The sequence below is a fragment of the Sapajus apella genome, unplaced genomic scaffold, assembly GCF_009761245.1.
Source record: "Sapajus apella isolate SASKATOON/1434 unplaced genomic scaffold, GSC_monkey_1.0 scaffold127, whole genome shotgun sequence".
NCBI classification, from domain to species: Eukaryota; Metazoa; Chordata; class Mammalia; order Primates; family Cebidae; genus Sapajus; species Sapajus apella.
Window position 1 is genome coordinate 2301174 of NW_022437067.1, and position 8828 is coordinate 2310001.

General features: G+C 52.9%; 1 protein-coding gene across 1 annotated transcript in view; it reads left to right on the forward strand.

Moving 5' to 3' along the window:
* Positions 1–8514: 8514 nt before the first annotated feature.
* Positions 8515–8828, forward strand: part of ARHGEF16 (Rho guanine nucleotide exchange factor 16) — a 25877-nt gene continuing 25563 nt past the window's right edge. Inside the window, exon 1 of the mRNA XM_032262197.1 lies at positions 8515–8739. The gene's annotated coding sequence lies outside the window, so the exon portion shown is untranslated. The remainder of the gene's footprint in view (positions 8740–8828) is intronic.

The window sequence follows — 8828 nt, forward strand, 5'->3', positions numbered from 1 at the left end:
TATTCCTCATGGATATCCATGAGGAATATTAGTCTATAATTTTATTTTCTTTTGACTTTTTAGTACTGGTGTTAGGGCAATACTGGCCTCATGAAATGAGCTGAGAAGTGTTTCTTCTTCCTTAAGTTTCTGAAAGAGGCGATACAAAATCGGAAATATTTCTTCCTTTTGATTGAATGTTCAACTGAATTCACCAGTGATGTCATGAGGGCCTGGAGTATTCTTTGTGTAAAGTTGTTGTTTTTTTTTTAATTAAGAAATCTTGGCCTGGTGTGGTGGCTCACACCTGTAATTCCAGCACTTTGGGAGGCCGAGGCAAGTGGATCATGAGGTCAAGACCAGCAGGAGAATCACTTGAATTCAGGAGGCGGAGGTTGCAGTGAGCTGAGATTGCACCACTGCACTCCAGCCTGGGTGACGGAGCAAGACTCCTGTCTCCCAGAAAAAAAAAAAAAACACAAATTATTACCAGAAGTTTAGGAATAACAAAATAAAACACAGGCCCTGTGCAGTGGCTCTCATCTGTAATCCCAGAACTTCGGGAAGGTGCAGCCAGCAGATCACTTAAGCTCAGGGGTTTGAGACCAGCCTGGGCAACATGGCGTAAGCCAGTCTCTACAAAACATTTAAAATTAGCTGGATGTGGTGCATGCCTGTGGTCCCAGCTACTTGGGAGGCTTAGGCAGGAGGACTGCTTGAGTCTGGGAGGTGATGGCTGCAGAGAGCTGTGATTGTGCCACCGCACTCTGGCCTGGGTGACACATGAGACTCTGCCTCAAAACACAATAGCAATAAGAAATAAAACATAAACCTGTATGTCTTCAGTAGATACCGTGCTATTTTAATTTTCTATTTGTTTTTATGCCAGTCTGGATGATTTGTGTCATTGAAGGAACATGGCCATTTCATCTAAGTGACTGAATCCATTGGCAAAGGTTACTCAGAATATTTTCTTATCATTTTAATAAGTCTGCGGGATCAGTAGTGTGGCCGTCTTTCTTTCCTGGTATTGGTAACTTGAGCCTTGTCTCTGTCTTTTGTAATCTAGGGTTATCAATTTCATCAATCTGTCAGAAGACAGCCTTTTATTTTATTGATTTTGCTCCATTGTTTCCCATGGTACTGACTTCCGTTGATTTAGTATTTAATTTACTTTGGCTTTAATTTGCACTAATCTTTTTTTTCATTTAAAGATGAAAGCTTAGATCAATTTTAAGCATGTCTTCTTGTCTAAAAAGCATTCAAAGCCATCAGCTTCCCTCTAAGCGCACGTGAGGGGCACTCCACACATTTTGATATTATGTATTTTCATTATAATTCAGTTCAAATGTTTTCTGATTTCTCCTGCAATTCCTTCTTTGACCATCAGGTTGCTTAAAAGTACGTTAATTTTCAAATATTTAAGAATTTTTCAGATAGCATTTTGCAACTGGTTTCTAACTGAGTTGTCAGAAAACATACTCTGCGGTATTTCAGTCATTTTAAATGCATGCAGGCATGTTGTATGGCCTAACATATGGTCTGTCTTGTGTGTATTTCACGTGTACTTGAAAAGAATGAGTTCTGGAATTGCTGGGCATAGTGCTCTGTAAATGTCAATTAGATTGAGCTGGTGGACAGTGTCGGTCAGGTGCTTTATATACCTTTGGTGATCTTCCTCGATAGTGTCCTGTCTGTTGTTGAGAGCAAGTGCTGAACTCTCCAGCTCACTGTGGGTCTGGTCCCCTTTCAGTTGACTCAGTGGCCATCTGCTCCTGCATGTATTTTGAAACTCTGTTATTCCGTGCATACATGCTTAGGACTGTCTCTTGAGCAGTTGAATCCTTTCCCATTACGAACTGTCCCTTTCCCCACGGCAATATTCTGAAACCTGCTTTTGTCTAATATTAGTGTAGCCATGCCTGCTTTCTTCTGACTAGTATTTGCACGCATGTCTTTTCCTTTCTTTTTTACTCTCATCCCAAGTCTTCACATTTGAGTCACCCTGGTAAGCATCACGTCATTGGGTCTTGCTTTCTATCCAGTCTGACAATCTCTGTCTTTTAATTGGTGTGTTTAATCCATTCACATTTAATATAATTATTGATATGGTTAGATATAGGCTACCATCTTGCTATTTGTTTTCTATTTGTCAGGTCTGTTTTTTGTCTTTTTTTTTTCTCTTTCCCTGCCTTCTTTTGGATTAGTATTTTCTAGGATTGAATTTTCTCTTCTCTCTGGGCTTATCAGCTCCTCATCTTAATTTTTAGTGTCTGATCTAAGGTTTTCAGCATTTGCCTTTAATTTATCGTTATCTGTCTTTAAGTGATATTATACTCACTGTAAAATATACAAACTTTACTCTGGTATATTTCTATTCTCTCTTCCCGGCTTTTGTGCTGTTAATAAAAACACAACTGTCTAATATATTTCTCTTTTACATAGAAATGTGATGATGCACTCTCATTATTTTCACGTTAGTCTCTGATCTTTTAAAGAAATGTTTCAAAGCACAGAAAAAAGTCTCTCACATTTATTGACATGTTTGCAATTTCCAGTGGGTTTCTACTCCTTGTGCAGACCTGAACTTATAGTTGGTATCGTATTCTTTTGCCCTGAAAAGATTCCTTTGACATTTCTTACAGTGTAGGTCTACTGGTGATGAATTTTCTCAGCTTTTGCCTTAAAATGTCTTTATTTTATGTTCGTTTTTGAAGGATATTTTCACGGGAAACGGACATCTTGGTTGGCAGTTTGTTTTCTTTCAGCACTTTAAGATGTTGTTCTAACTCTCTCAGCTTTCAATGTTTCTGATGACAAGCCAGCACTTATTTCTGTCTTTATTCCCTTGAGATTTTTCCCTCTGTCACTGGTTTTCAGCCATTTCATTACGAGGTACCTGGTGTGGTCTGCTTTGTACGGATGCTGCGTTGACATCTTTGTACTTACTCTACTTTGTTATAAGGCTCTTGGATCTGTGGATCTACCAGTTTTTATCATATTTGGAAATTTTTCAGCCATTCTTTCTTCTTCTTCTTCTTTTTTAAGGCAGAGTCTTGGTCTGTCACCCAGGGTGGAGTACAGTGGCTCAAACAGGGCTCACTGGACCCTCGGACTCCCTGGGCTCAAGTGATCCTCCCACCTCAGCCACCCAAGTAGCTGGGACTAGGCATGCACCACCATGCCTGGCTAATTTTTGTATTTTTAGTAGAGACAGGGTTTCACCATGTTGCCCAGGCTGGTCACGAACTCCTGGCCTCAGGTGATCTGCCCGCCTCAGTCTCCCAAAGTACTGGGATTACAGGCGTGAGCCGCTGCACCCAGCCACTTTTTAAAATATATTTTCTCCCCTCCCCCGTCGTCCCTTTCTGAGCCTCCAATCACACTGCTTGATATTGTCTCGCAGGTCATCAAGGCTGTGTATTTCTCTTCCCTAGGTTTTTCTCTGCGTGCTTCAGTTTCAATAACTTGTATTGTCCTGGCTTCAAGCTTACTGATCATTTTCCTCTGTAGTTTAATCTGCTGCTAATCTCATCGGTAGAGTTTTGGTTTCATACATTGTATATTTTCATCCTTAGAATTTCCATTTGATCCATTACTATACTTTCCATTTCTCCTTTGACTATGGTCATGGTTTCCTGTAAACCCTTAGGGGATACACACACACGCACACATACACGCACACATACACACACGTGCACACACACACATACACACCATACACACATACACACACATACACATATAAACACACGCACACACATACACATGCATGCACAGACACACACACACATGCATATATACACATGCACACACATACAGACATACATACACATAAACACACATACACGCACATACATACACATGCATACATGCACACACATACACATATACACATACACACACGTATACACATGAACACACACATACACACATATACACACGCACACACACACATACACACACATGCACACACATACACATATACACGCACGTGCGCACATACACACACACACATACACACACACACACATACACACATACACACACGCACACACACATACACATGCACACGCATATGCACGCATACACACATACACATACACACACACACACACACACACACACACATATTTTTCCTGAAACAGGGCCCAGGATAGAGTGCAGTGTAGTGGTGTGAGCCCAGCTCACTGCAGCCTCAAACTCCTGGGCTCACGTGATCCTCTCACCTCAGCCTCCTGAGTAGCTGGGACTCCAGGCACATGCCACCTTGCCCAGCTAATTTATTTATTTTTTGTAGAGATGAGGTTTCCCCATGTTGCCGAGACTGGCCTTGAACTCCCGGACTCAAGCAATTCACCACCTCAGCCTTCCAAAGTGCTGAGATGACAGGTGTGCGCCACCAAGCCCAGCTGATCCTTGGGCGTATTTTTGGTCACTGTTTTAAATGCCTTCTCTGCAAATCCTGCCGTCTGTGTCATTTCTGGGTCCGTGTCTACTGACCGATTTTGTTCCTAGTTATTTGTCACAGGTTCTTGTTCCTGCCTCTTCACAGGTCTGGCACCTTTGCACTGGGTGCTGGAGGTTGTCAATGTCAAATTGTTCGTTTCTGGATTTTAGCGGCCTCCTTTTTGGGAATGTTGAGCTTTACGCTGCTAGGCAGTTAATTCACTTGTGGATCTGCCTGGTCCTTTCAGGGTGTGCTTTGAACCTTCGTCAGGTCAGGTCTAGAGGAGCCGTCACCCCAGAATTACTTCAGCACTTCCCCTGGGACACGGCCTCCCTTGGTATCTCCCGAATATTCTGGGTGGTCAAGACTTTTTCCCTCTGTCACTGTTTTCAGCCATTTCATGATGAGGGGCTGTGGTGTGGTCTGCTTCCTACAGACGCTGCTTTGACTCCTTTGTATCACTCTACGTCACTTTGAGGTTCTTGGATCTGCGGATCTGACTTTTTATCATATGTGGACATTTTTCAGCCGTTCTTTTTTGAGAGGGAGTGTCGGTCTGCCACCCAGGCTGGAGCACTGTGGCTCGATCACGGCTCACGGGGGCCTGGAGCTCCCCAGGCTCAAGCAATCGTCTCTCCTCAGCCTCGTCAACGAGGGCTCTTCCTTCCCGGCGGCGGTTGTTCCGGCATCCCCTGGCCGGGTGTGACCTCTGGCAGACGCTCTGCCCACAACCCCCCTGCCCAGCGCTGGTCCCTGGCTCCGTGGGATCCCACCCTGCTTACGCACAGCTCAGTATTCAGCCTCTGGCAGTATTCAGGTGCACCCCGTGGGGATTTGGGGGGCTCCCCTGCCCTGCTGCCTCGTCTCCGGGGCTCTCTCCACAGTCCTCGGCCTCCTTGGCTTCCCAACGCTGTCCCCGCAGCCCAGTGAGGCCACCAGCCTTCTTAGCCAAAGGCTTATTTGCTTCTTTCTCACAGAAATTTCCGTCTCCGCCACCTGTTGTCCAATGTCAGAAACGGCGGATTCTCGTGTTTTTTGTTCCGTTTTCGACTCCTTCGTCACGGCCAGAACACCTGACATGTTTCGAATTCTCAGCTTGGGGAAGACACACGCGGTTGCTTTGATATGTGTTGAGTGACACGCACCTCTCGAGACCTGAGATGGTCCCTTACGGTGACGAGGGATCCTGGGCTGCGGCGTCAGACAGACCTCGGCTCTAACTGCGGCCGGGCCACCTACCCGCCAGGTAACAAGGCGCAAAACATTGCTCCCCTCAGTTAAACGGGGATGCGACGGCATCTGAGGGGCTTCTGTGAGAATTCAGTAGGGCGATGCAGGCAAGGGCCAGAGTGAGGCTGGGCACACAGTGGGTGCTTCATGGGAAGTAATGACCCTCACTATTTTAGGGTACAAGGCAAAGGGGTATTTGCTCCCTAAACCCAACCCCCTGCCCACCAGCCCAGGTTCCCTCACTGCCCCTCACCCACCAGCTGGACGCCCCAGCCATGGGCCCCACCCACCAGCACAGAGGTGCCTCTGTCCTCAGCCCCCTCATAGGCACACCATCGGGCCTTTTCCCCACTGCACGGGCGGGACAGGACACCCACGAAACTGCAGTGGCTAACAGGACAGCCCAGCGCTGAGGGCCTGAGGACGGAGGGCTGTCGTGGCCTCTCCTCCAGCCGGTGCGCTCCTAAGGGCCCCAGGGAGGGAACAGAGGTGGGAGCTCTGCCCACTCAGCCCCGCAGGGAGGACAAACCCACCCCACAGCCTCAGTCCACCCTCAGCCCTGGGCACCTGGGAAGGCCAAGGAAAAGGCCTCCCGAGGGGCTGCTGGCTTCAGGCACCACCTAAGACCACAGGCTGTCCGTGCTGTGGCCCCGTGGCTGAGCAAAACCTTGGAAAACTCACAGCAAGGCCTGCAGGAGCTCAGGCCACCTCGAGCCGCAGGGAAGGAGCTAGGCTCCTGCAGGTAACAAGTGCTGCCCACCCTATAGCAATGCTCGGTGGCTGTCAGGCTTGGGGGACCCATATCTTCTCCCCTGCCGGCAACATGGGAGGAGAATCCCTCAGGGCAAGCAACACGCTGAGCCACAGGCTCTGGGTCCGAGCACTGCGCTGCAGAGCGCGCCACAGACGTACCCGGCTGGCATGCCTCCCCGGGCGCTTTCTCTTTGCAGCCCCTTAGGTCTCCAAGCCCGTTCCTCCCAACCTTTCCCTTGGGCCTCATGCCAGGGCGGTCTCCTGTGTCATCATCAGGCCCTCATTTACAGCAGAGGTGACAGAGGCAGAGAGAGGTCCAGCCACCAGCTCAGGAGACATCGCCAGCAAAGGGACTGTCCCAAGTGCACACTGAGTGGCCTCTGGGAGCCAGCAGGACATGGAGAGACAGAGCCAGACCCGGGGTGGCTGGAGGGACCAAGCAGGGGCTGGACAGAAGGTGTGGGGTGCAGGGCAATCCAGAGGCAGCTTCTCAGAGGATTTTATGGGAAAGCACTCAGCGGGTGTCGGGAACCTGGATCCCACTGAGTGTCCTGGTACGAGGCTCCCGTCTCCGCACTGGGCCTCAGTGACCCCACTGCACCCCAGTCCTCACAGGTCAAGGCTCCAAACACCCTAGCTCCCTCCAGGGGGGTAGGTCTTGTCGTGCAGTACCCATCAAGGACTCAGGGGGGCAGCAGCCACCCGCCTTTCCCAGGAGCTGCCGGAGATGGAACCTCCCCACAGGGAGCTTCAGGTGGAGATGGAGACTGCAGCCCACAGGCGTCAGCTCTTAGCTCCTCCGTCATCCCCTCCTCAGAGGGACGGATGGCCCATTGGACCCGTCCCTGAGGCCAGCCTGTGCCCTGCTCAGGTGGCACCTGACACCCAGGTGGCACCCGACACCCAGGCAGCCCCTGCCACAGGGCAGACATTGGGGGACTCGTGGGTGGGGCGACCAGTGCAGGAGAGGGCAGGGCAGGCCACAGGAGCGCCAGGCAGGCCTCCCCTCTAGCCATGACACCTGAGAAAATGACAAGTGACAGCCCCAGAGCCTGCAGTGCCTCCTCACCCTGCAACGGGATCTCACGGCCACCCAGCCCAGGGAGGCAGGTGCTGGAGGAGGGTGGCCAGTGCCCTCTGGCTGGCCCACCAGTGCCCGGCCCATGCCCTGAGGCCTGGGGTCAGGGAGGGATGCTGGTGGAAGCTGACCCAAAGCCCAGCGTGGATGTTCACGCAGTAGCCTTTGGCAACAGGCCTTTCCTGAAAAGGGGATGGTGGAGACAGGTCAGAAGTGGGGCTGGGCCCTGGGACCTCAGGTCACATTCCTGGCCGGCCAGGCCCCACCCCTCCCACAGCACCAGGAGCCTGATTCCCGAACCCGCAGCCTGGGGGCAGCTGCAGCCTCTGCCCCGGGCCCTCCCTGATCTTCCCCGGCGTTCCCAGCAGGCAGAGCAAGGCCAGGCCGGCGCGGAGGGCAGGTTCAGCCCCGTGCGCGCCGGCGAGCGCCTTCCTTTCCAGGACTCAGGGTCCTCCTCTGTGTAGCGGGGATGAGGGCGACTCGACCACACCAGGAAGGTGGCCGGGGTGCCTTGTGTGCTCTTGGCTGTCCTTGGCCGCCCGGCTTCCAAGAATCCAGAGGGCCGGGCCTTTCTACAGCAAACATCGGGTGCCTGCAGGCAGGTCTCCTTCCGGGAAGGCTTCCTGGAGGAGGCGGTGGGGCGGGGCCTGCAAGGAGAGCGACGCAGGAGGGAGCCGAGCCGCTCCACCGCGCCGGGGAGGCAACTCCAGGGCGGGCCTCGGGGTGGGGCTGGGGGAGGGGCGCGGGCACGGGGGGGCGGTGGCTCGGCGGGAGTCGGGAGGCGCGAGCAGGTCCGGCCAGTCACGTGGGCTCCGGCCGGCCCAGGTGGGGCTGTGACCTGTGACGCGGGCGGCGCAGCCACAGGTGCCCGGGCGCGCCCCGCCCCCTCCCGCCCCTCCCTTCTCCTCCCCTCCCGCCCCTCCCTTCTCCTCCCCCCCCGCCCCCCCCCTCCCGCCCCTCCCCTCCCTTCTCCTCCCCTCCCGCCCCCTCCCGCCCCTCCCTTCTCCTCCCTTCTCCTCCCCTCCCCGCCCCTCCCCGCCCGAGGCCTCGGACCCGGAGCCGCCTCGCCCGCCCAGCGCCCACCTGGGGGCCGCAGCCGCTGCCCTCCCGCCAGACCGCGCAGGAAGTTGGGAAGGCGACCCGGGCGGGACCGCACGGCCGCAGGAGCGAGGCGGCTGCAGGACCGGACGGGACCGGGCGCTGGAGGCTGCACCGCCGCGCCCCGCCGCCCCTCCGCCCCGCGGCGCAGGTGAGCCTGGAGGGCGGGGAGGCTGGGGACGGGGGACGGGGGGCGGGGGGACGGGGCTAAGTCTGGGGGAGCCGGGGGACGGGGAGCCG